This window comes from Macaca mulatta, chromosome 8 (assembly GCF_049350105.2).
Source record: "Macaca mulatta isolate MMU2019108-1 chromosome 8, T2T-MMU8v2.0, whole genome shotgun sequence".
Lineage (NCBI taxonomy): Eukaryota > Metazoa > Chordata > Mammalia > Primates > Cercopithecidae > Macaca > Macaca mulatta.
Genome location: NC_133413.1, coordinates 138833027 through 138860155, shown reverse-complemented (window position 1 = coordinate 138860155; position 27129 = coordinate 138833027).

The window sequence follows — 27129 nt, the reverse complement described above, 5'->3', positions numbered from 1 at the left end:
AATTTAAAAAGAGTAGAAAAAAAAAAAACCCTAACAGTAGAAAGCAGGTAAAGGAGAGCCAACATATGTATAATGCTTGTATATGCATAAATAAATTTTAATAAGAGTCAGAAGATTCAAAGGAAGACTTTTCACTATATATAGCATTTTATACTAACATGAATTATTGTATGTGATTTTTTAAGCAGGAAGAAGAGAACAAGCTAGATGGAGGTGCGATAGGAGGGAAGAAAAATAACAGTCTTGGTTCAATAATTTATGTATTCAATTGTATTACCACACACTTAATGAATGCCTATTATATGCCAAGCACTGTTCTGGTTACTGAGTGTGCAATAATTAAGAAAAAAAAAAAACAATAATCTCTGCCCTTATGAACTTTCATTCTAAGGAGGGGTGATGAACAGCAAACAAAAATATACTACATATCAAATGATAACGTTAAAGAACTATCTAGAGAAAAATAAAGCACCATAGGGGAGATAGAGCATGCCAAGGAAAAGAGGAGTTGCTACCTTGGCTAGGGTAGTCAGAGAAGAGCTCTCAGACACTTGGGCAGAGACCTTGAAGAAGTGAAGGAGGAAGACATAAATATTCCAGTCAGAAGAAATGGTAAGCATTAAAAACATTAAGGCAGAAATGTCTTGGCTTCTTAGAAACTCAATGAAGTATAGAATGGCCACAGTACAGGAAGCTAGAAATGAGTGGGAGGAAGTACCAACAGAAAAAAAAAAAAAAGGGAACCAGATTAAATATGGCTTTGAATATCATTTTTAAAACTTTGTCTTTGAATGATATGGGAAGACATTGGAGAGTTTTAAGCAGAGAAGTGGTATGAAATAATTTCTGTTTTGTTTCACAAGTATCACTCTGGGTACTGTGCTAAGTTAGTTACTACTTAAAGATAAGGTCAAAAGAGCAAAACACTCTTTTCTTTAAGATAACCATTGATATTTGGGGCTTGCCATATTCCTGAAAAGTTATGCAGAGCTAGAATTTATAGGAGAAGGCCCCTCCAAAATAACAACAAAAACAAAAACAAAACACATTTCCCTTCACTTTCTCCTTCCCCTGTGTTGTCAGTATATAAAAAAAAAAGAATCAGATAGAGATTGTCTTTGGGAATATAATGATCATGAGGAAGGTGTATGCTACCTTTCCTCAAAGTCAATAGAGAAAGATTTCATAGGCATTATAGAAAAGATTAGGAGAGATACTTTCAAGAAGAGGTTTTCCTTCTCAGATGTGTTATCTAAACGTAGACTTCTAAACCTGCCCCTCTGCTATCAGAAAACAAGAGTGGAAGATTGGGAAGAGATGGCATAGTGTGGATCTGCCTGAAAAACATGCGTAAGACCACTTTGCCTCCAAATTCAATTTCAAAATCTGTGGAAGTTGAATCCCAAGAATGCCTGCAGACTCAAGGGTTATCCATGGGAGGTAAAAGAGACTGGAGATTTATGGTGTTGCTGAGATCACCCAGGGACCTCTAAAGCACAGGAGATGGGGTAGCCACACAGAAGAGAAAGTATTGGAGGCAGTTTCTTAATACCAACTTTCTGTAGTCTCCAGGACATGACACCAAATCTCACAAGAGTGACAATAAGCTAGGACAGAAGTTTTGGAAAGCCAACTGCACACAATAACAATAAACAGAAAACATTTGTGCTTTCTGTCTCCATCTATCGCCCAAATAGTCAAACCTGGAGTAAACTACTTTTCCTCTCTACACCAACATGCATGCTATTTGCATAACACAGTGATTACAATGATTTGGTATTGTGCATAGAACACTGTTTTTAAAATTTAAATTCTACATGTAACATACAAAATGGAGAAAAAATGAAGAGGTAAGAAACTGGTTAAAATTTAGAAGTCTGTGATTCAATTAAATGCACGTATTTTAGATACCAAGAAAGTGAGGGAAGGACTATGACCTTCACAAGGTTACACAGTTAGTAGTAATGCTAAGTATAGGACACAGAGCTCCCTTCTCTCAGTTCATTGCAGGATCTTGCAAAGCTGTTCAGAAAAGCAGACAGCAGACTAATCATGTGACGTGAGAATGCAGACATATTTATGCTCACAGCTCCTTGTACCATCTCCAAAAATAAATGGTTGCACATAGAGAAAACACAAGCCATGAACCAGAGCTCTGATGCACTCACTCTATGCTGTTATGACAATAATTTATAATGCTATAGCAATTACAGTAGAATTATAGCACGCCCAGCACCTAATAGAGCTGTGTGCATACTCTTGAGAAAGATGGATGTGCTAGCGTCTTGAGCTGCAGAAATGAGATTAAATGGCCCCCATCCCTGATCCTGCCATTGATTTTTGTAGCCCTCCCATTAACATGATACTCCACACTCCATCCCTGTATCATTCCTCAGAGGTGAAAACATAGTTTTAGAGTATAAATAATTAGACCCTCAAAATCCAAGGTGACAAAGCTTCCATGCCTCCAATTGCCATGAATCAGAAGACATAAATCAAAGCCTCTTTTGAGGATGTGTTCCTGAGGAGGAAGACATGTTTACAGAATGAACCTGTGTTGTTTCTTTCCCTTTCTTCCTTTTGTCTTCTGTGCATACTTGGCTTTGAATGTGAACTGGTTAGGATAGGGTGGCTATATTAAATCAGGACATTTTTGTTAGAAGGGAAGGTTGCTCTCACAGTAGGACAGCAAGGCCAACCAGGGATAGACCCTAGCAAACAAGGGCATACATTAATCCTGGTTGGGGGTTATAGGCTTTACATCAAAAGTGTTGGTGTATACTCTGACTTCTCATGAAATACTTTTCTGTGGGTTGCTCAATATTGCTAATGAGATCATGCAATAAAAGGTAATAAATGTAATACTTACAGTGTCTATCTTTTATCGAGTGCCTACTTTGTAGTACTGAATGTGTAGAGTAATGATTAACAGCATTGGATTGCTTATCACAATTCGATAGGGCTATCAACTACCGTGTCTCAGTTTTTGATAAATATAAAGCACTGTTACAGACTAAGCACTCAAATAGATGAGCTATTGTTATTCTGTACATAGTCCTTTATATACATAAAATTATCTAATCCTTTCAGGATATGAGGCAGATATCATTTGCCCAATTCTTTAGATGAGAAAACCGAGGCTCAGCGAAAGCATGCTCCATTCCCAAGGTCACAAAACTAGTAGAAGTTGGAAAGTTTGCATTCAAATTCAAGCGTTGTCTAATCTAGACTTATGTACTTATTAATTTATCCATTTATCCATTTGACACCCTTTAGGTTTCTTTACATATGTATTTATTTGTTTGCTGCTTGCTTGTACAAGCTTTTCTCATTCCAGAAAGATTTACAGTAGTTTATAAAAATACACACATTTTTAAAGGTATGTTAAGAAATTAAAAATAAAGGAAACACGAATAGGAAAAAATAAGATGTGCCCAAACATGAAGTCAGTATTGAAAATATGAACAGGCATTAATTGAGCACATTCGCTGTAGCTGACATCATGTAGGAAGTGGGAATTTAGAAGCAAACTGACAAGGTTTTGTCTCTTCATAAATTTGGATTCCAATGGAGAAGACAAATATACCAAGAAATAATTACAGGGTACTAGGCAAAACTGGAGAGAATGTACAAGACCCAACTGGAGCACGTGAAGAGGAAACTTCATCATGTCTGAATAATGCTCATTCCAATCTGGTGTTTTCAGTTTATCTCTTTGTCTTCTGTCTTCCTCTTCTGGCATGTAAGCATCAGGAGATCTGCTATCTTGTTTCCAGCAGTATATTCTGTATCTAGAGCACTGATGGCCACATTACTAGTGCTCAGTGAGTGAATGAATGAATGAGGCTTAAAGAGTATGGTTTAAGAAGTTTGAAAATTGCAGAACCACCCCACTATCTGCCCTAGACTCTGGAGGTGACTAGCACAGGCAGTGACATCATATGAACATTAAAACTAGGCTGGCAAGGCACAGTGGCTCATACCTTTAATCCCAGCACTTTGGGAGGCCAAGACAGGCGAATCACCTGAGGTCAGGAGTTTGAGACCAGCCTGGCCAACATGGTGAAACCCCATCTCAACTAAAACTACAAAAATTAGCTGAGCGCGGTGGCAGGCGTTTGTAATCCCAGCTACTCAGGAGGTTGAGGCAGAAGAATCACTAGAACCTGGGAGGCAGAGGTTGCAGTAAGCAGAGATTGAGCCACTGCACTCCAGCGTGTGCAACTGAGCGAGACTCTGTCAAAAATGAAAAAAAACAAAAAAACAAACAAACAACAAAAAAAAAAACTAGACTAAGATTCAAAAACAGTGCACTGAGAGTGGATTAGCAAGTAAATATCAACCCACAAGCAAGAGCGGGGATGGTAATAGCTAAGGCAAGAGTAATACTTCTAGAAAAAACAGCATGCCAAAGAGGAGTGATTTGATCTTGACACACCTGGTAATAAGAAATCAAGGTGTTTGAATTCAACTCCCTCTGGCTCCAGGTCTGGACTCTTTCCATGACACCACAATATACAGATGAAATAGAACAGGAGAGCTGAGACAATACTGGAGAAAGAAATAACAAGAGGTTTAGGGGATAAATGAAGGATAAAAGAAGGTGGAGAGTCAGAATATACAAATACTTATCGATTCACTTTAAAAAAAAACAGATTTCAGCAACAGAGAAAAATTGCTGTGCATTAATCAATGCATCATTAAAATGCATTGCAACAGTGTGATGACCTTAGCTTTTTAAACATTTACTAGTTTTAACTCCTTTTATTCGCATTTTTTAAATATAAAAATCTTGCTATGGGTTTGAGAAATTGGTTTGAGAATCAGAATAGAATTCTTGGCGAATCTCTAGCAATTCTATATTTTAAACCTAGTTCCTTCAGTTGTGAAAGAAAGCCTTCAGTTGTAAAAGAAAGCAGAGGCAGTAAATTCCCCTCTTGGGACTTCAGTTTCTCCTTGTGTCAAGTGAAGAATTTGAAATCAGTTATTCCTAAGTTTCTCTCCAGCTATGTCCATATTTCCAGGGCTCTAGACAAACACAGGAGGCCTTGTTCTGGTCTCATCTCTGTGTCTTATTTTTGGTTCCACTCTCTTTTCTCTGTCCCTTGTTTCCTACTCTTATAAGTAGGAATAAAATGGTGAATATTTCCATAAAGCTTTCATGTTTGGGGACACCTGTTTATATGAACTTGCTTTAAGGCAATGCCATTATCTGCCCTCTCTTTCAGAACCTTTGTAGATCAAATGAGGTCATAAATATGTAAGTACTCTGGTAACTACTAATTGCAGTAATATAAAATAATAAAATGTCTTCTGTGCTATTACTATTTTTACTTAGACGTGGTAGTCTGTTTTCAAGAGAAGCAGAAAGTCTGTCAATTTTCATGTCACTTTATAATGAACTTTGCAGTTGATTAAGAATAAAATAAGGTAAAATTAAATATGTGAAATAAAATAAAATAATAAAAGAGAAGATTTGGTCTACTAATATGGTGGAGAAGACAGAACATGGACCCAGACAACAAAAAGCAATGTAGTAAATAAGGACACCTAGAATAAAAGGAAGAGTGGGTGAGAGCCCTTAGTTTCCTCATCTGTAATAGGGTAGTGCAAACTCAGAGGAATGGGAGTGGGCAGGTGGCCAACTCAAAAGCCTACAGTGGGACCAGACCCATCTTAACCTGATGTTAGGAAATGGGGCTGGGTCAGCCGGGGGCTGGGATGGGAAGTGGGGGCTACCTGGGCAGCTGTGCTGCATGTACACTTTGTGCAAGAGGCAGCTCTACTGAGCTCCAGCTGATGTTTGCCCTGTATGATTTATTCGGAACAGAGACCAATTCTTGTAAAAGATGCCAGAAATCTGTATTATGATGTAAAAATATCTTGATTTTAATTGTTGGTAACTGAATTTAAAAAACAAATCAAAACAAAACAAAACAAAAACCACTTGCCAGAAAAAAAAAAAAAAACAAGAGAGAGAAAAAAAAGAAATTAAGCCTAATCTAAATATTTGCTGGTTTTTCATTTTGGATTGGATAATCTCTAACTTCTCTTTCTGCTCTAACATTCTAAAATGCCATAAGGTGCAAATTGGTATGAGAATACTGTCTGAAAACAGATCCGTTGGTCCTGGGTGGTACTAACTGATCATAATTACAGCAATAATATTAACATCTTATACATATGTAACAAATAACTACTTGCAAACCACTTTGGTGCCCATCTTAGCTACAATTCTCCTAGTAATCCATGTGCTAAGCCAGATATTAGAGAAACTAAAATCTAACAGAGGTTAAAGGACTGGCTTAAGATCCTATGGCAGGTTTATAGCAAAACTAGGACTGAAAGATGATGTCTCAAATGTTATGGATGAGTATTTTCCTTACCAGAGTGACAAAGATATAATGGGGACCATTTTTCCTGCTGATATCTTTACATCTGCTGAACAAGGGGCACATTGGGATGAAGAGTGATGTGTGAGAGCCATTTCTTGCTAATTGACACATTGGCAGGAGGTAGGCAACAGAACTTCCCTCCAGGTGTTGCTCCCTTGGGGCTTCCAGACTTAGAGAGAAGACCTGGGTAGGGGATGCAGTGACAAGCCAGATCCTCCCAAGGCCCTGGGAAGGCCAGAGACAGAATTTTAGTCATGGTGCTGGGCTGGGTATCAGTCCTTTAGCTACTGAATAGTGGGAAGTCCCAGGATTTTGAAGGAGAGGTCAGAACAGACGATGGTGACATGGGCCTGTGCAAAGCTCAGGCCAGTAGCCATTTACCAAACAGCATGAGCATCTTTCAGAACTTCAGCAGCCAGTGAGGCTGTAGCAGAGCCTCCAGCCCTGGCTTTCAAGTGCAACACATTTTTGAGTGAAAAAGTTCAAGGGGCTTAGTGTTGTAACACTTCCCAAAAGAATCCCATTTGGTGGGGTTTGTTTATTGCAAGGAATCTTTGGGGTTGACAAGGTACAGACTTCTCTCAAGGCATCAACAGGGACACCTAAAGGAGAACATCTATGAGTTCCACATCTGGCAAAAGTCTATGAGTAGGGTGAGCACTTGATCATCTGGTTTGTGTTGGGTGGTTGCAACTTGACCTGGATTTTTCTTTCAGTCCTAAGAATGTCATCATTAGAACAATAAATTAGGTCATTAAATTAACAATAAGTGTTGCCTGACCAATGGAGAAATGTGGGAGAGAAACCGGGAATAAGAGATGAGGAAAGGGTGAACCTCAGCTGATACCATCATGAGTCAACATGATCATGTGGGCCCAAACAGCACAGATTAAAGTAGACATAGACTAAAGAGAGAAAGACTAGGAAAGCTGTTGGACTCATTATTTGGTAGAATTCCTGAACAAGATTTCTGTAGAAGTTGAAACTTAGGAGCAAACAACAACAGTAACAGCAGCTATCATTTAACTAGTGCCCACTAAGTTCCAGGCACTTTGCTAAGAGGCTAGATGTTAATCAGATTTCATCCTTACAGCAGCAGTCTGAGGCCAGAGTAGCCCCAAGTTAACAATGAGAAACTCTGGAACCCAGCGAGGTTTAATGATGAATAAGAACACATGCAATGAATAAAGCATTAAAAGAGTCTGGCACACACTAGCTGGGAACACTTCTAACAAAAAGTTGTGGAGCTGAAGGAAGGAAAGCAAGAAATGATTGTCCTTTCACTCCCAGGGCAGTAAGACTTTCCCTTCATCAACATATATTCAGTTCCTCCCACGAGTCCAGAAGGTGCAGGATCCTCCAAGGATTACCACTGAAATATAAGAAATATTTTCTTCACTAGCCATGGAAACTGTGTTCTATGGTTGGAGAGGAGAAATGATGTCAGAAGCACCCTAACATAGTAAAAAGCACATAAAGTCTTGAGTTGGATACTCTGAGACTGATGCCAGCTTTGCCTAGTGCCTGTCACATGCAGGGGCTATTTTCAGTCACTTAGGTATTCAGACCCTCAGTTTCCTCATGTGTAAGCTGGAGCTGGAAATAAGGTCAAGTGCATGAGACTGTGAAAATCAAATATGGTAATGTAAAATTATCCTGTGCACTGTAGAGGGATTTTCTAAAATAAGCTGTCCTTCTTGTATGAAATATTTAGAGGAAATTAAGCAAGAGATGTAAGTGCAGCACGTGTCCAAGGAAAACTAACTTCCAAGAATCCTTAAAGTCTCTAGATCGGTTTATAGTCTCTCAGTGCCTAGGGATGCCATCTACCTCTGTGTGTGGACTCTTTCTCGTTCTCTTTTTTAATTGAGAAACTGCATTTTGCTGTCCGCTTTAGCTGTTTCATAGGTCATTGCTCTTTAGTGCTGGATGCCATTTCTGCTCTTCTGTTTCCTTTTTATTCAACCATGTAATAATTTTCCCATAGCTGGTGAGCTCACTCTGAAAAGGGGACCAGCAAGTTGCAAATCTCTGGGTACTGGGTGGAAGTCACTTGCCTTGATTTAAACCCTCAATAATGTTTTTAATACTTAGGATTAACCAGTTCCATAAATATGTCAAATATAATGGCATCCTTTCTGCATGAGCAGTGACATCCAATAAATTATGGAATTTGTGGATTGCGTGCAATTCTATACAAAGTATGAAAGACAGAAACAATTAATTGTTTGGTTGTGTGAGTGCCTACAGTCATATACATATGTGTGTTTTAATAGTCTTGTCCTGAGAAAATATTGCATTGCATATAGGCACACATCTTTCCTGTCACCTTAGAAACAATCACACCAGCTGATATAAAGTACTATTTCTCATAGCTTTTGTCTTCATAATAACATTTTTGAAATAATTTATTGGTTATTATTATTTTAATTCACCAGCAATTTCATTATGATAATAAACCCTGAGGGTCTGCTTGTTTAGTTCTGCAAAGTTCTTGTCTACCTCAGCTCCCTTCCTTCTTAAGCTGAAGACATTTGTACATGTAAATGTCAAAAAGATTGGAAAAAAAGGAAGGGAAAGGTTGTGATCAAGAAGAAATCGGGTCTTTTCATAAAGAGGATAGGGAAGAAGAAAACAGTGGGTATACCACCCTCCATGGACTTTATGCAAATCAACCACCCAGAGCTGCTTATGCTTCTTAAAAGCAATTGCAAATTTCATAGAACAGCCATCTCCTGCTGTGCACTGAACTAAAAACGTAGCAAGTTTTATTCTCAATAATACAAGGAAATGAAGCAATTTGCTCAAGATCACATGTCCAGTCATCAAAAGGACTGGTCAGTGCCTGGGTGAGTAATTCTGTTTAATACTATAAGTTCTCATTAGACACTCCACTTGTCCACAGATTTAATTTAAATCCTATGAGATAAAGGAAGGATTTTGATTTGCATGCATCTTACACTTTATCTTATTTCTATGTTGATTTAGACCTTGATGATGATGGATATTGCTTATTGTATACTCTCACATCTCAACAATCCAAACACCTTACCATGTTCCACAGTGACCTGCTTAATCTGACCCCTGGCGCATCTCAAATCACAGTCTCTGTCTGTAGCAGATTAAAAAAATGGACACATACTTTGCAATACCACCCATCAAGAGACTAAGTAACTTTCCTCATCCTTTGAATCTAGTGGGCTCTTGTGACTACCTATAGAATTGGTGGAAGTAACGCTGTGCCTTCTGTAACAAGACACCTGTGCTCAAGGAGGCTTTTAGCTTCTGCCCTTGCCTCCCTGAATAGTGTCAAGCTAAACTACTGGAGACATGGCTCCACCAAGAACCAGTAGCAGCTGCCTGGGCAAGGCCATCTTAGACCATCCAACCCTAGTCAAGACAGCAGAATGACTGCAGCTCTGAGAGTTGTGTTTTAAGCTGCTAAGTTTTCAGTGGTTTATTAGGCAGCAATACATAACTGAAATACCCTTTCACCCTCCCAACTTTAAGCTCCAGCCTTTCCGATCTTCTCTGAAGACTTGGAACATGCCATTGAATTTTCCACCCTGAGACTTTGCATATGTTATTCCTTATGCATAAAATGTCGAATGGTTTAACTCCCTTTTATCATTTAGGCCACCCTAGCTTAAAATTCACGTGCAGAGAGAATTCTTTACTGAGCACCCATATACCCCAGATTTCTTATTCTTCGTATCAGCCCTTTATTATTTTTTCATTGCACATATCACAAAGGGCAATTAATTTATTTGTTTGTTTGTTTGTTATTCTGTATTTTCCCCCATCCGGATGTAAGCTCCATAAGAATGGTTGGAAGCAATGTTTATTCTGTTTTCCACTTCACCTTACGAGAGTGCCAGGAAGAGGGTCTCATCCATATCTCTTTGGATCCTTCTATCATTTTCCTGCATACTTTCACTGAGAGTGCTCGCATATCCATCAGCCAGCACTTGCTTCTCTTTTCTGAGGGCTTCCCCAGGCTGCTGAAGTCCAACTTGGATTGCCTGCATGAAAACACAGAGAGCTAAAGGCTGGGAATTTGCATAGCCTTAGCCATTTGCCAAGGAATGGGGTGATAACTGTAAACACTCCAGCTCCCTGGTTCCCTAGTCAGGAAAACACTAATGTGTGATCTCCCTGTCTGCAGTGCTCACCTGCAGGACCTTCCTTGCTGGTTTGCTTCATGGCATTTATAATAAGTGTATTGTACCTTTGATTGCCTTTCTTCCTTGCCCTGTCCTACTTCTCCAGTTCTCTGGAGGTTTTTCCAGGAACACTTCTTAGTAAACACCACTCTCACACAAATTCTTGTGTCAGAATTGACTTCTGGGGAAGGTACTCTAAGACAATGTGCTTGTGAAATAAATTTATTAAAGCAGTCCTTGATTTCCACACCATTGCTTTTCACATTGACACCCTTAAACCAATTTCACAATCAGAGCTCAGACACACTGCATCAACACCACATTTTGCAGTCAAGTTTGTGTAATTATTGCAATGTTTTATTGCAATTTGTCCCAGTGTTTTATAAAGAGTGGGAAATGGTAACAAATGAAAGCACTGACACTAACAGTAAGCCAACTGAGACAAAGATAAATACCACTTGTGTGCTTAAAGTGAGGAATTATTGGCAGTATTGGAAGGTTCCATAGACTGAAGCTGGCCATTTGGAAAGTAAAGAACAAATACCAAATTAAGGCACACATAAGGAAATTAGTGAAACAGATCATCAGGGACTGTATTAAAAGATGAGGTTTACTGAAGAGTCTGAAGAAGTCTTTAAAAGTAGGGAAATTATAAAAGTCGGCACCAAAAACACTTCCAGACTTCCAAAGGCAGAGAAGTTTACAGAACCAGAGAGCCATTCTCAGGAATGGGCTTGCCTTGTGCTCCCTTGTTGAGAGAAGAAACGGTCTTGTGCTCAAGACTCACCCAGCAGATATTTCAAGAAATCTTGTAAAATTTTATCAAAGTCACCCCCACAGTCGCATGCTGAATTATCTACTCAGTCTCTTGCAAAATCACTACCAGTCAGTCATCCTCCTGCATTTAAAAATAAATTTCTTCTGTTTTCTAATGTCACTTTAAATAAGCTAGAAAAAGAAATAGGTTCTTTGGGCAAGAAATTACACAAGAAAATGAATTCTACTTGCATTTAAAGTTTAAGCCAATTTTTAATGTTTTAAATAATCTTTTTTTGCATCATTTAAACATTTAGGAACACTTTTGGATTCCTTGGAACATAATACTCCCATATCACATGCAAGGTTTTGGGTGCTTTCAGTTTTGTTCATTTAGCTTTTAGTTTCTTTCTTTAGGAATTGATGTGTTATGCATGGCAGAAGAAACATCCGTAGTCTGAGAGAGTAAGATACAAATCACAGCTCTGCCCCTAATTATGCAACCTCTTGGTAGCTTATTTTTCCAAACCTCAGTTTATTTATCTGTAATAATCCTTCCCCTGTAGTCTGTGGTGAGGAATAAGTGAGGGAACTGAGATAAAGCATATAGGGCAGAGCTGGCATTCAGTGAATCTTAATTCTCTTTTCTGGGCTCCCCATCACAAAACAGTTGGGTTGAAAGTTTTGTCTAAGAATTGGACTGCCTTGGCTTGAGGACAAAGTCTGAACTCCTCAGCCTGACACACAGAGCCTTACGTGATTTGATCTCCATGTATCTCTCCTAGCTCAACCAACTCCTGTCCTTCACCACACGGCTTACCCTGTTCTCTCTGTTGCCAGGCTGGAATGCAGTGGTGCAGTCTCGGCTCACTGCAACCTCTCCCTCCCAAGTTCAAGCAATTCTCCCTGCCTCAGCCTCTTGAGTAGCTGGGACTATAGGCCCGTGCCACTACACCCAGCTAATTTTTGTATTTTTAGTAGAGACGGGGTTTCACCATGTTGGCCAGGATGGTCTCAGTCTCTTGATCTCGTGATCTGCCTGCCTCGGCCTCCCAAAGTGCTGGGATTGCAGGCGTGAGCCACCACACCCAGCCATGGCTTACCCTGCTCTAAAGGAGCATAAGGAGCTGCTCACTTCTCCTCTGGACCCCATCCAGATGAGACATCCACCTAGACTCCTGGAGTCCCCACGTCCTTCAGGCTGGGCAAAGTATTTGTCCTGTGCAAGTGCTCACACACCTGGGCCTCCCTTAACACAACACTTGTCATAATTTTGTAAACCTCTTTAATGCCCATCTTCTTTTTTAGATTATAATCTCCTCAAATAGGAATATTCCACTACCTTATTCTTATATACATCAGTCACTGCTCTAAGCTCTTTCCATGTGGACTTCATTTTACTATTCTTATAACTCTATGAGATACGTATTATCATTAGCCCCATTTTACAGGTGGGAACAACAAAAGAAAAAGTTAAATGATTCTGCCGTGATCAAATATCTAGCAAGCAACAAAGCAGGCTCTATTATCTCCATACTAGAACCCCATTTCTTGCCCCAGTGTGGGATGAGATGCCTGCAGATAGTCAATAAAGGCAGAGTGAACAAGTTATTCCATCCCAGGGAAGAAAATGAGATCTGAGCAGGGATATAAATAGGTTGAGACAAAAACACACACTGCCAAGGTTTATTAAGAAAAAGGCAAAGAGCTAGCAAATAAAACCTAGAGTTTAGGAGAACCTCCTGCCTCCAGTGTCATCAGTTGATTCTGAAGCAATGGGGCATGCACCTGAATCCATTGTCTAGCTAGGTGACCTGCCCCTTGCAAATCCTCACTCACTTCATCTATTAAAGAAGAGTAATGAATGAACTCTGAAGCCCTCCCAAGATGAAATGTTTATGTTCTGTGATTCTAACAGAGGAATCTGACTTTAGGGACTTGCATTTGCTGTCTCTCTCTGCCTATCAATGGTCACCTTCTCATCATTTCTCTCTCAACAAAAATGTCAATACAGAATAGTGGTTAATATCATCAACTCTGAAATCCCAGTGTTGCTAACTTTGAAGCAGTGTGATCTTAGATGTGCTATTTAACCTCTCAGTACACCACTTCTGCATATCTATCTGTGCTACTGGAGAGAGGGCTAACATATTGCTTAAATGCCTAGTGCCTAGGGTCTCATATCTTGTAGTCGTGGCCATGGGAGGAAAATGGAAATTGTTTCCATATTTAATTTTATTTTTATTTTTTCAGAGATGGAGTCTTGCTCTGTCACACACGCTGGAGTGTAGTGGTGTGATCTCGACTCACTGCAACCTCTGCCTCTTGGGTTCAAGCAATTCTCTTGCCTCCGCCTCCCAAGTAGCTGGGATTACAGGCACCTGCCACCGCGCCCGGCTAATTTTTGTTTTTTTATTAGAGACAGGTTTTCACCATGTTGCCCAGGCTGGTCTCGAACTCCTGATATCGTGATCTGCCTGCCTCAGCCTCTCGAAGTGCTGAGATTACAGGCGTGAGCCACCACACCCGGCCTGTTTCCAGATTTTTACCAAGTTATGGCACATTATTATTTAAAACCATCTAGTCCCCAAAATAAAAGCCAATACTAAATATAGTTAGATATAAGTAAAAATAGAGATAGAGACAGAGCTATAGGAACTCAGAGGTAATTTTCTCAACACTATCTCCAACCTGTGAGTCAATGATTGAGTGAAACAGCTACCATCGGAGTAGATGACTGATCATCCTTACAGTGTCATGTTCAAGTCTAATTTGGATTAATGCATGAGACAAACATAATGTGTATACAAACTGTGGTTGAAAAATGCTGGCTAGATACAGAGGTCAAGTCCACGTAGTACAAAAAAAAAAAAAAAAAAAAAACCTGGCAAAAATCAAAACGTTCTGTTCCAGTTAATTAAAGGACAAATGCAGGGAAATATTACAAGTAAGATTTTCTAAGTAAGATTTAATTTCCCTTTAATTTTCTTTCTTGCTATTTTACATTATACGGAGCCTGGCCCAATTTGCATACCCAAAGACTTTCAAACATAAAATTCACACTTTAGCCTGTTCTTCACCAAGTCAGTTGATTTAGGTCTCTCTTCAGCTTTTCAAGAAAATGAAAAGGAGGAGAAACAGGAGGAGAAAAAAAGATAAAAAAAAAAAAAAGAGGGAAAGTGGAAGAAAGAGAAGAAAATTAACCTCTAAATTAAAGCTTATAGTTTTAATGATAGACAAAATATCAGAATCTTTTGTCCTCAAAATGAATAAAGCCAGAAAAACATTTCCTTAGATATGACAAACTTTACACATCTCCCAACATACACAAATACATAAATATTTACCTGTCAAGGTATGATATATGTGGTATTACATTAAGATATACAGAGTATTTTCTAGATAAAAGCTACAAAGGAGTATCAAAGTAATACACAAGTTGAGTTTCCCTTATCCAAAATGCTTAGGACTATAAGTGTTTGGGATTTGAGGTGTTTTGTTGTTGTTGTTGTTGTTGTTGTATTTTGGAATATTTGCACTATTCTTATATTAGTTCAGCATCCCTAATCCAAAAATCCTAAATTTGAAATGCTCCAGTGAGCATTTCCTTTGAGTGTCATGTCAACACTCAAAAAGTTTTAGATTTTGGAGTGCTTCAGATTTCATAGCTTTGGATTTGGGCTGCTTGGCCTGTAATATGATTATTAATACTCTCTCTCTCTCTCTCTCTCTCTCTGTATGTGTGTGTGTGTGTAAGTTGATAGACAAATGGAACCTTAAATTTGGTGGAGCAAATAAAAACCTACCATCTCTTAATTTTCAGAGACTTTTAGAAGCATGGAATGTGTCATCTTGAGGTCAAAGTAATCATTTTAATATTAGGGACTTGAAGCCCAGGGAGAAAAACTCTGCCTTCAGAGGGGCAGAGATAGCTGGATCTTCACCAAGAGTTTCTATTTTACTTTGTCCTATAGAGTTGCTGCTGAGAAGTGGCTGTCCATTTCCCAATCTCCCTACATTCAGGTGAGGACATGTGATCACTCTTATCAATGGACTTCTAGGGCAACCACAGGCATCCACCCCAGGCATCTCAGTTGCCTGAACCATCTTGGATTAAAAAGTAACTGTGCTCCCTCCAATCTCCCTTCCCCAACTTTCTGACTGAATACAGGGAATCCCGAAGTTCTTCAAGATGGCGATGCCACAAGATGGAAAAATCTTGTGTCCCTGAATTATCAGGTGGAAAAATGTCCACACTTAACCAAGAATGACTATATTGAACTTTCTTTGTGAGCCAGAAATAAACTTTGTGATAACCTACTGAAAAAGTGAGGATTTTGCTTACTTCTGTGGCTAGTGTCCTACTAAGTAGCACAGATCCCTAGATCCAAGACTACAGACCAGATGTCCTGATCGCCCTTCCAGTATTTATTTTGTCATTCAGATACATTTGTAGAGTCCATACATTCTTGTGTTTCTGGATGCAGTCCAGATTCCATTACTGGCTGTATCTTTTACCTCCTTATCCCAAGAACCTAGCACAATGCGACACACACAGTAGATACTCAATCAACATTGATCGAGTGAAAGGCCATCAGTTATCTCAACTGTAGAAAGGGAATTATAACTTTTTAAATACTTGAAATTAAGGTAATGGATTGTAAGATTTTGCGAGTTCTTAATGCTCTGAAATCTGTAAAATTTCTAGTTCAATAAGTCCTCTATAGTCTTCTGCTTTGATGTGTTTTCAGTTTATCCTTGGCTCTGATATTGTAAAATTTCAATTGTGTGATTTTTTCTAATATTTATCTATGTTTGGTGTTGTATGAACTATCTGGTTTTGGTTTGAATTGAGGGAAAACACGGCTCTCTATAATTTACCAATGCAAGTCAGAGAAGCTAATATTTATCAAGGAACTGATAAGAAAAAGCTAAGTAAATTGTGTGATTAAGTCCAGGCATTCTGTTTAGCATATTATGTATGTCTGCTCATTTTAACAATGACCCTGTTATTTTTATTTCATAGGTAAGAAAACATATTTAGAAAGATTAAGTAACTTTTCCAATGCCAACTACTTACAAAATAGTGGAGTTTGGATAGGAATAGAGATGCCTCTGATTTAGGAGTCTCTGATTAGGGTTTCTAATTCTCCAGGTTCGGCCACCCAGTTGCATGCAACAGAGAAAGACTTTTGCTAACCTATACAAAAAGGAAATGTATTAGGATTGAAGATGAATGTAAGAGAACAAACCTACAAACACAGTTAAAATGGAACAAGGATCAAAGCAGTTACTGGAATTCAAGGACAGTCTCCTCTTCAGAGGGCATTTGGAATGGGGACACATCAGCTTCATCTGTTTTCAGGGTTTGTGTTACTCCACTCAAGAGATGTATTCAACGGCAAAAGACTCTGGCCTCATTCAAGTCACCTACCCACCCCTTGGCAAGGAGAGAGTGGGACACCATGAGTGGCAATCCCACCAAAACTCTAGTCAATAGAGTGAGGTAGTCCCCAAAGTAAAACAATGGTTCATTGCTAGAAATAGGGGGAATGGAATTGAAAAGGCTAAAAAAGAGATGTCCACTACAGCAGGATGCAAGAGGAACATATGACCTGTCCTGCAGCTACCAAAAGCTACAGGGCCTACAAAATGCCAAAAGATATATTTCTATTTCCTCCCTGAACTCAGCCAAACTCTGGTTCGAATCCCTCCCATATTTAAGAGGGTAGGTTCTGCCTTGACTCTAGACTAGAATCTTGTTATTTACTGACTTAGTCTATTCTCATTCTGCTAATAAAGACATACCCGAGACTGGTAATTTATAAAGGAAAGAGGTTTAATGGACTCACAGTTCCACATTGCAGGGGGGGCCTCACAATCACGGTGGAAGACAAAGGAAAAGCAAAAGGACATGTTACATGCAGCAGGCAAGAGAGCTTGTGCAGGGGAACTTCCCTTTATAAAACCATCAGATCTCATGACACTTATTCACTACCATAAGAACAGCAGACAAACGATTTAATTACCTCCCACTAGATCCCTCCCACGGCACATGGGAATTATTACAATTACAGGTGAGATTTGAGTGGGGACACAGACCCAAACTATATAACTCATGTACTAGCTTTGTCTGGGCAAACTAAGCCTTTAAAAGTCTCAGTTTTTCACCAGTGCAAAGGGCTAGTATCTATCCTTTATATACCTAGTTTGTAGGGTTGCTGTGAGAGTTCAATTCAATAAGGCAAAGAGCTTGTTGCATAGCATCTAAGGCATTCAAAGAATTCAATAAATATTATCTATTACTACTATTACTAAACTACCAGGGTGCAATTCTTGTCCTTCCCCCGAACACAGAACATTTGTGGGCAAAAGTAATGGTTTTCAAAGGTCAGCCCATGATCAAGTACTCAACAATCTGCAACAAAATGAGAAAAAAAAATGAGTGAAATTATTTTTATGAAGCTAAATATATTCACTTTTTAAAATGTTAAGATCTTTATAAATCCATAGCGATAAAGTAATTGGGAATTTTAAAAATGTATTTATGTATTTTTAATTACAAAATTTAAAGGTCTTCAACTGTATGTCTGTCCATAAGTTGTCTTCATAATTTTACTAACTGTGGATCTTGAGATCTGAGAACACCTTGCTCACGTCACTGTATCAGCATCCTTTCCAGATGCTTCCCCCATGGTGTCCCTTGTATTGGAGGAGTTCTTAGTCCCTGTCCCCTTGTTCTCTATCCCCAACTTCATTTTTCTGTGAAGTATTATTTCTCTGTGAAATTACACATTTTTTTATTTATGTATTTATTGCCTGTCTTCCCTTTTAGAATGTAAGTTCTAGCAACTATTATTAAAATCTGTATCTTCAACTCTTAGCATAGTCCCTGACGCGTTAATATGTTCGTCCAAAAAAAACAAAGATTTTAGAATATACGAATGAATGAATAATGCAGAATTCTGTAGCTGAAAAACCCTGCTTTTTAGAACCAGATACAGCTCATGTAAAACCCAGCTCTGCCATCCTTCTCATCTGCAATATGTCCATAAGGGTTATTGTGAGGGTTAAACGAGAAAATGAAAGCAAATTCCTGTATATGATAATCTCCCCTCAATTGCTATGTCTCTGGCCCTGGCTTGACTTTAGTATTGTTCCAAAATATTTTTTTCAAATGTAATGTCCTATTCCTTCTGCAGAGGAGAAAAAAATAATACCTTTCCCTCGGCCATCACAAGAGTCATAGCTGAGACCCTTATAACAAAAGACAGATTAATTTTTAATAAGCATAGAAAATTTACTTATCAAAGTTTCACTTGACACAGGAGCCTTCAAAATGGAGACCCAAAGACTCAGGGAAAATGCATTTTTATGCTTAGGTTCCATGAAGAATAGACAGCCATGTAGAAGTATGATTGGACAAAAATGTTATGATTTAATGATAATAAATGAAGAGAAACTCAACAAAGCCTTCCTGTTTAAAAAATTCTTGGTCTCTCTTGAGCAGCATTCCTTCCCCCCAGGTATGGGGCAGAATCCTTTGGAATGAGGGTCTTATGATATACTTTCAGACAAGGTAGATCAGAGAAGTCCTTTATGACCATGCTTCACATAGAAAGGCTGGGGAAGGTCAGAGTGACCTTCTTACTCATAAGTCTTTCTCAACTGCCAAGGTGCCAGGAGGTATCATGCTCTGAGCCCCAACACCTCAAAATCATATCCCCCAGGGAACACATTCTGCACTTCTCTCACACCCTGCTGCTTCAACAAGCACAGCCTGGATTACAGATGGTGCCTCATTAGCACAGGTGCAGACTGCACCCATCCACCAGTCACAGGCACCAAGAAGGACATAGTCTCCCTGGCAGAGACCCTGCCTGTCTTGTTTCCTGCTAAGCCCCAGGGCCGATTGCAATGGCTGGCACACTGCAGCTTCCCCGCCATCACTCGCCGAACAAATGAATCCGAGTGGCTGGGGATGATAAGAGCAGGCAAGACCTGAAGACAAGAACACAAATTGGTAGATCCTAAAAAGCATGTGGGAGTTGGGCAGCTAAAGAGATAAGGGTATCTCTGGGAGAAGGAAAGTGACAGAAGTAACACAGAAAACACAAAGGAAGGTCTTCCTATTCTGCAATGATCCAGGCTTGTGGGGAGAACCAAGAAGTGGGAGATGTCTCTCAATTTCCTGGATGGTTGTTTATTTAAAGGAAAAATCAAATGAAATGTTATCATTCTCATTTGGAGAGTTTTCTGTTTTCATAAAAAGCTGCACAAACTTGCTCTGAAGCTCTGTTTGCTTCTCCTGAGAGGGCAGAACCTTCACCTTCCCAGTCCTGCTGTAGGAATGTTTGACTGTTTTCCTCTCCTATCTACTTTCCATTCAGGTCCCAGGACAGACATGTAGTGTGGTGTGATGGAAAAAGACATGGTATTTCAGGCAAGAGACTCATTTTGGCCTTCCTGTGACTTCTTTTCCTTATCTGCAAAGTGGGCATAACAAAAAAAGCCCTATATAGGGGGGCCCTTCAGAGGGATAAAAGTTACTATGTGCTCTATACATACTGTGGAGTAGAGTAACTGTGCCTGGAACACAGATAGCCCTCAATAAGGGTGGAGACTGGGTTTATGAGTCTAGGCACAGTTGTATTCTGGGAAACCTTTCTTCGTCTTCCTGTCTTCACTTTCCACATCTGAAAAAGAAAAGATGGTGATGAACCAGACCCAGCTCTAGAACTCTTTGAGCCACTGGGATATAGATACATTCTGGGGGTTGATTGAGAAAAATAAATCCTTTTCTTGATTTTTATGATCAATCATCCCTTAGGATGTTCCCAACAGTCAAAGCTCCAGGATTACTGAAGAGAGGTTATTGTCTCAGTAACTTTTAAAGTTGGAAAAAGGAAGGAAAATAGGAAAGACAGAGGGACAGAAGAAAGGAGGAAGAGAAGAAAGAAAGAAAGAAAGAAGAAAGGAAAGGAGACTCCAGCTCTACCCAGCTGGTCCTATGAAGGTGATTTGTACCCTTTGACCACACCTGGAAACCTACCCTGGGGAAATAGATAATAGATACATGAGAGAGACAGACAGACAGAGATTTTTAAAAGGTTTTAGATTCAAAAATGCTCATGCCCTCCTTAAAAGAGTAGAGAAGAAAAAATACCCCAAAGATCCAACAGTTATGCTCGGATAGGTAAAATTGTGGCATAACTCCTCTACAGAATTGTCAACAGCAATTTCTAATATCCTTTAATATGTTTTATAACTTTATCTTTTTTATAAATTTTATAACTGCATATATAAATATATAATGATAAATATACCCTAATTTTTATATATTAAATATGTATTATGATAAATATATCACTGTCTATCTATCTACCTATCTATTTATCTATCAATAATTCACCAGAAACCGGTTTAGGCCATTAAGCATGGTGGTCACTCAAGTCAAGAGTTTAGCTTAGCCTTAGCTATGCTCAGATTTATTCTTTCCTTTCTCTTTTAAACATTACATGAGAGCTATGTTAGAGACATCAACATTTCTGGCAGTGGAGGAGAGGAGAATGACTCTTTATTACCTGGAGATTCTAGCCCCATTCATCATCCAGAACAGACACACTCACATCACTGAGAGACAGACAGGAGCCCTGCAGAGCAAGCAACAAATGGCCAACTAATCAACTGTCTTGAAGATGACCACTCAAACTAGAGACAAATCGATCCAGCTAGCTTTATGCAACTACTTGCCTAGATCTCCCCTCAACTAAGAGTGTTTGGTTTGGCTCAGATGCCCTGCTGCTTTAGAGAGCAATTGACTTGCTCTCTGCTTCACTCTCTGATGCACAGATCCAGTTGCTGTGGGTTTCCTTTAAACTTGTGACTTAATGCAAATGAAGGCAGAGGTTGAGAAGTTGTTGAGGATTAAAAATTTCACCCAATTTTTTAATGGTACAACTAGCTTTTAATTTAACATTAGAAAAAAACAAAGGAAGGAAAGAAAAAAGCTGTATCATCAATCCGTGCAGATGTCAGTTACTGTTTGGTTAACGCTGGCTTTTTATTGCACCTAAAACTCTTAAGATATATTTTGAAATTATTTACCCTCCTTTGTAATTCGAGTTAGCAAGACCAGCCTTTCTTAACACGAGAGTGTTCTTTAAATATCTGTCACCATTTGGAAGGCCTCCTTCCTTGTGAAGCCTATAATTATAACTTTTACTGTATTATACTGCTAAGTTTATTTTAGATGAAAAAGTTTTTGGCTCTTTGGCCACAGTCACTGAAAATAGGCTGTCAGAATGAATGAGACTACCAGGATGAAAGAAGAAAGGCTGGGCACATCTCTTCTTCTTATGATTTCAAGTTCAGTGTGAACACAGATCTTCAGTGCAAGGAGAAAGCTTTCTACTTACAAGTAATCAGGTGTCATGGGTTGAATGTGGCCTGCCAGAAAGATGTATCCAGTTCCTAACTCTGGAAACTGAATGTGACCTTATCTGGAAAAGGGATTTTTGCAGATGTAATTAGTAAAGAATTTTAGGATGAGATCATTCTGAATTATCTCGGTGGGTCCTAAGTCCAGTGACAAGTATCTTTATAAGAGACACCTAGACAAGAGACATAGGCAGAAGGCCATGTCCAGACAGGGGCAGAGACTGGAGTGAACCAACCACACGTCAAGGAATGCCTAGCGCCTCCAGAAGCTAGAAGAGCAGAGGTTGAGTCTCCCCATGTGAACCTTCCAAGGAAGCATGGCCCTGATAATGCCTTGATTTAGACTCTGGATTCCAGAACTATGAGACAATAGATTTCTATTGCTTTAAGCCACTCTGGGTTTTGGTAATCTGCTACAGCAGCCCTGGGAAAGTAATGCAACAGCTGTGTGATCTTGGGTGCATTACTTCCTCTCCCTGGGCCACTTAATCCCCATTTGCTAGATAAGAGTGATAACACCAGGAGGCCAAGACGGGCGGATCACGAGGTCAGGAGATTGAGACCATCCTGGCTAACACAGTGAAACCCCGTCTCTACTAAAAAAAATACAAAAAAACTAGCCAGGCGAGGTGGCGGGCGCCTGTAGTCCCAGCTACTTGGGAGGCTGAGGCAGGAGAATGGCGTAAACCCGGGAGGCAGAGCTTGCAGTGAGCTGAGCTCCAGCCACTGCACTCCAGCCTGGGCGACAGAGCGAGACTCTGTCTCAACAACAACAACAACAACAACAACAACAAAAAGAGTGATAACAACTACCTGCTGGATTGTAATGAGGATTAAACTTAATATAATATAAGAAACCTAGTGCTTAGTTGGTGTTCAATAAACAGTAGTTGAAATTATGTTGTTGTTGTTGTTGTTGTTTTTAATACTATCATGTTCACCAAAATTAAAAAGAAGCAATAATTAGAGACCCAAGAAGGCTTGGAGACTCCATTTTTTTTCACAAGATATGCTATAAAAGGCTGAACTGTTTTATTCTCCCTGTGATGGGCAAAGTTTAAAATCTTAAAAGTTTGCATTCAGGGAATTTTTAAATGACCTCCATCTATACTGAGATACATGCTAAATGCTAAACTCAGTAAATATTAAACTAAAGAAAGCAGTCAAGGAAACAGGTATAATTAAACTGGTGTTACAGTCTATTAATCCCCTTTACAGGAACAAAACAATGGGCTTTCCATGAAGGAAACCCAACTTGAACCACTGTCTAAAAAAATCTGGTGAGAATGGAGTCTAATGTGGTTAGCTAGTCATCTTTCTCATCTCAAAAAAAAACTCTAGTCTGGTTAAGATCAATGGATTCCCAATTTCAGGAAGAAATCCAATCTCCCTTTCTTGCTTGCATGTCCTCTCAAAGCATTCCTTCATCCTTTTATTCCAGTTATTAGCATCTATTTTCACTTCCCTCATTTCCACCACAGCCATCCTAGTCCAGTTTCCCAAAAACTCTCTCGTGAATGATGGTTGCCATCTCCTAGCAGACCCTATTATTCTCATGTGTGCAACTCTGTAGACCATTTGCATGCAGCAGCCAGAGTGAATAAACTTTTGGAAACATAATCACTCCATGCCAGCTCAAAGCTCCCCAGTGGCTTCCCATAACACTTGGAACAAACTCCAAGTGTCTCACCCCAGACTCTAAAGCCAATATTATCAGTATCCACTCTCTGCCTCTCCCTCTGGGCAGTCACACGGTTTTCTTTCTGCTCCCCAAATTCTTGTATCTCATTCCCTCCTTTGGGACTTTCCTGCAGTTAGTGTCCCCCTGGTAAGGCAATTTCTTCCCTTTACTATGGCTAGCTTCCTCAGAAAGGCTATCTTTGACCATCAATCTCTTGCAATCGCATCACTCTGTTTAATTTTCTTCTTAGCATTTATCGCCGTCCAAATCACTGTTCATTCATTTGTTCATTTGGTTTCTGTCTGCCTCTCAATGTAGAATATGAACTTCTTGAGAGCAGGGACTCTGCCCATCTTGTTCACTGCTGTGTCCTTGCTGCTTTGAAGAGCGCCTGGCTCATATGAAGATATAAAGTGATCCAAAATGTTTATTGAACATTCAAGCAGTAGCAGCAAACAGCAAGAAGGAGCTCAGAAGTGATCTGTCAGGAGAAATACCAAAGCTTTTTCCACCATACCAACTTTTTCTAAATTTCCATGATCACATGCACATACCACATCCACATATTATATACCACAACATACCACCAAACCACATACACCATACTATGATGCATACAGCATTCTTCTCTAAATCCACTCAGATTTTCTCCAAATACATTCATTTTAAAATTTTTATCTCATGAGTTTTATGTGATGGCTATATTTTTCTACCTACTTTTTTGAAAAAGCTTTATTTTTAATTTAGCTTTATTGAAAGTACATATATTTATGGTATACACATAATGTTTTAAAATATATATACACTGTGGAATGGCTAAATCAATCTAGATACAACATGCATGACCTTACACACTTAAAATTTTTTGCAGTCCCTTAATACATTTTAAATATACAATGCATTGTTATTAGTTATAGTCACCATGTCTTACATGAGATCTACTGTAAAACTGATTTATCGAGATACAATTCACATCCCGTATATTCAGTTCACCCACTTAAAATGTGCAATTGAATGGGTTTTATTTGTTCACAGATATGTACAACCATTACTACAGTAATTTGGGAACATTTTAATCACTACTCATTTACTTTTTTTTGAGAAAGAGTCTCGCTCTATTGCCCAGGCTGAAGTGCAGTGTTGCGATCTCGGCTCACTGCAAAATCTGCCCACCAGGTTCAAGCAATTCTCCTGCCTCAGCCTCCCGAGTAGCTGGGACTACAGGCACATGCTACCATGCCTGTCTAATTTTTTGTATTTTTAGTAGAGATGGGGTTTCTCCATGCTGGTCAGGCAGGTCTCGATCTCCTGACCTCATGATCCACCCGCCTCAGCCTCCCATAGTGCTGGGATTACAGGCGTGAGCCACCACGCCCAACCTCGTTCAATTTTAAAAGTGCTCATCTACATTCTCTCTGTGGGCAGCTTGCCAACCAACAGCATAAAAAGTACCTTCCTTTTGGAAAGACTGCTTGACACCCAGTATCTGGGGTAAAGAACAAGGTAGGGGTGGTTGGGTTTCCCATGATGTGTCAAGCCTATGGTTAGGGAAGACAGGAATGAGTTAGAAAGGGTAAGGGCCTATGAAGAAACACTATAGGACTCTGTGGTTTGTGGAGAAGCCTGGGGTCAGGAAAGAAGCCAAGAGCAAAGTCTTTGGTTTGAGGTATTCAGGGTACAGATCATGGTAGGAAAAAAAAGAGAAAGAGAGAGAGAGAAGAGTCGAGATTGGGACTCAAGGCTGAGAGGTGGGCTTTTCTTAGGCCCTTAGAGGGGAGGGTATCAATTTCGGGAAGACACTTGTAGCAAGAGGGAGCAGAGTACTTACAATAGATCAGACCAGTCTCCCTGCTCATTCACATTCTGTCTGGTTGGCCCTTAGGAGTTAAGGTCCATTCAGTCCTTTGAGTGCATTTTTTCACCACTCACCCTGCAGAAAGTGGCTGCTCAGTGACATTGCTACATTCTTAGGAAACCAAAACCCAGACCCTAGCTGCCTCCTTCACCATTCCTGGTGCCACCCCATGAAGGTCTAGCAAAACCTGTAGAAAGGAGCCTAAAAGCTCCATTCAGACTATGAAAACTTCACAAGACAAAAATAGTATACCCAGCCTTTAGATGTTAAATATTGATAGGAATGGCATGATTTCTGCATTGGCATCATTTGGACAAAAGCATGCTTGCTGACAGATCAAGCCCTCTTTACGTTATAGGAAGCAACGTGATAAACATCAGATAAATATAGTGTTGGCACATGGAGCTTTCATTTCTACTCTTCTGACACCAGACACTCTGTTGCCATGGAAATTATTCCATCACTGCACAAATACAGCCTTCCTTCCAGAGGTGCAGAAGCACCAAACATGCCTGCATTTGAGAGGTCAAATTTGGCCAAATGTTGTCCTTCTACCCCATATAGAGCATGCCTCTCACATGCCTAACATTGAGTTTTCTGGCCTCATGATCAAGGATTTTGTCACATCAAGGAAGCCTTTTAAAAAGAGTACCTTCTCCTTTGCTGATGAAAGCAAATCCCTCTGTCTTGTGTCCTCCCAGCCATCAAAGGAAAGTGTGGTGCCTCATTTGCTTCAAAGAACCCAGCACCTGCTAAGGATCTGCCTATCCTGCCTCTGAGTCTTGGGGGAATAAGCTCTTGAGATGTTTCAGAGCCGTTTATCTATTAAGAAAGCATCTGGTTCTATCCTAAAAATATTTATTTGACATACATTGAGCAAAACGGCTAGTTCCCAGGCATCTTTTAAGGTTTCCTAGAACACACAAAAAATGAACTCAGCTCATCACTTGCTTCAATGTGTTCAGTAATACATTTTTTTAAACCACGTTACCAGTCAACAAAGTATTATCTCTGGGCTTTCTGATTAGATCTCATAAGACCCTAGAGGTAGGTAATGCTGCTTTTTGTACCACTTACTCAGTGAGCCTCAGAAACATCAAACCAATATCTCGTGATTCCAAAGTCCTTGCTTAGAGCACATCACACATCCTCAGAGAACCACACTGTCTGACAGAATAGGATCAATGACAGAGGAGAACAAAACAAGATGGCTTTGGGGATGTATTATAAATGAGGGAAAAATAAATTGCATGTTTTAGGAAAATCATGGGGGAGGCAGTATTTGATGAATGGGAGGTTTGAAAGTAGAAATCAGGAGATAGATTCCTAGCCAGAGGGAACAATTACAGGTTTCTCCAAGTTTGACTTCTCTGATACAGAGTAAGGGAGAAGTTTCCTAAAGACTTGCCCACATTTGGTCCATGCATGCTTTAAATTCATATTGTGAGGATTAAATGAGTTAATTCAGTAAAGACCTTGGTACTATGCCTAATGCAAAATTAGTGGTGAAACTGTTATCTACAGGATGGATCTTTGATTCCATCAAATGAAGATACTAATGATCATTGAATTTCTTCCCATCCTTGTTAACATTTATGTCTTAAGAGGGAAAAACTGTATTTAGGAAAGAAATAAGTGGCCATAAATCTGTTTTGACCTCAATTTTATGTGTGTGTGTGTGTTTTTTTTTTTTTTTTAACTTACTGACTGGAGAATGAACTTCATGGTGTCAAGACAGTGAACTGGTTCAAATAAGCTTACATAATTGATACAGAAGGTAGGTGTCTACTAACATATACCATCCCCACTCACAAACCCAGATCTAAGGGCAAATCATTT